Source organism: Myotis davidii, unplaced genomic scaffold (assembly GCF_000327345.1).
Source record: "Myotis davidii unplaced genomic scaffold, ASM32734v1 scaffold630, whole genome shotgun sequence".
In the NCBI taxonomy this organism is placed as follows: Eukaryota; Metazoa; Chordata; class Mammalia; order Chiroptera; family Vespertilionidae; genus Myotis; species Myotis davidii.
In genome coordinates this window covers 136,213-137,723 of record NW_006282083.1, presented here as the reverse complement: position 1 = coordinate 137,723, position 1,511 = coordinate 136,213, and positions in this window count along the sequence as shown.

Below are 1,511 nucleotides of genomic sequence, written 5' to 3'. Positions count from 1 at the left end.
GACCCCAGGACTCACCCCAACTTGAAAAGGACTATACCTGCAGAAAATTGTATAATAGACTCAGATGATGCCTGCATCTTCATAGACATGGCTTCAGAAAGACAAGGACAATTTTACCTCATATAGAAAGGTCAAAGAGTGGACTTTAGTCACCTCCTTAAAATGTTTGTATAGCCCTGCCATATCTCATGGTTAGTAGCGGAGGATTTAGCTGCCTGAAGCGGCCATGCTGCCAATATTATGTTTCATTATATTAACATGTTGTATTAACCTTTGATTCTCTTGCAGGTTTGAATGTAGCTGTCAGCAGTTGCTGTAGACCTATGTTGGTCTACAGTCCTTAATAGTCTCTGGGAGTAACTGGCAAGTGTTCAGTTTCCCATACTAAAGGCCATTGTTATGGCCATATGTTAACTGTCCTGGAAAGGGACTATGTGGGGTGAACCCCAAAAGTAAAGGATGTCTAGCTGCCAAGAGGGCAGGTGCCCAACCTGGCAAAGAAGAATACCCATCAGGTTTTGGTCTCTATTAAGAGACAGTTAACAGTTGGCAGCCTGTATACTATCTTGCAGGCCTGCGTGACCATGCCCATGTCAGGGGTGGTACATACCTCAACTGTAAAAGAAAACTAGAAAAGGCCTGTTTGAAATAGAAGGTCTAAGGCATAGTTATACATTTTTAAAGGACATAGAAAGAAAGTTTAAAAGCATATTTGAAAGTATAAAATTTAAAAAGATTATGTATGTAATAAAAAAAAGAAAAATGTAAAAAAAATTAATCAAATAGTACAGGCCAGTAAGCCAGAGAGAGTAAATAATTTACATTCTGCCTCCCTAAACAGAGGGTAAATAGTTATGCCAAAGTACTTGGGGTGGGGGGGGACTGATAAAAGAAATCCAACAATTACTGTTTTGTTATAACTCTGAAAAGTCCATGAAAAGGGACTGGCAAGAAAAATCAGAAGATCTTAGAGCAGATCAGTATGTTTTTCCCCTTATATAATTCCTCTGAAATCTGGCAATGCTTAATAAGTCATGGCAATACATTTCTTTGCATGAAATCAATAAGACCGGTTTTCAATAGTGGTTTTATTGACCAGAAACTTTGACTTGAGTATTATGTTTTGGAGTATCAAAGAGCGCTGTCTGAACTCTGAAGACTGGAAGTCAATAAGAGGGCCATAGGAGAAAGCCTGGTATCCTGCTTGGGAGCCCTAAAATGGCTGGTTCTGGAGTATCAGGCCCATGCCCTACCATCACTGATGGTTGGTCAAGAGTAGAAGGGGAGCAATAAAGGCATCTCTGCGGAACCCCCATGTACTCTGGGCCGTGACGAGTAGGAGGGCTACTGAGATGGGCCTTAAAGCCTAGAACATGGCCCTGGGTAGAGCCATTGCAGGTGAGGGATTCACCTAACTCAGCAGATACTGCAGGCAGGCCTAATGGCAGCTGGATGGCTTGGCTTCCTGGCCCTACGGGGCACACTAAAATCCAATCATGAAATTCCAGCAA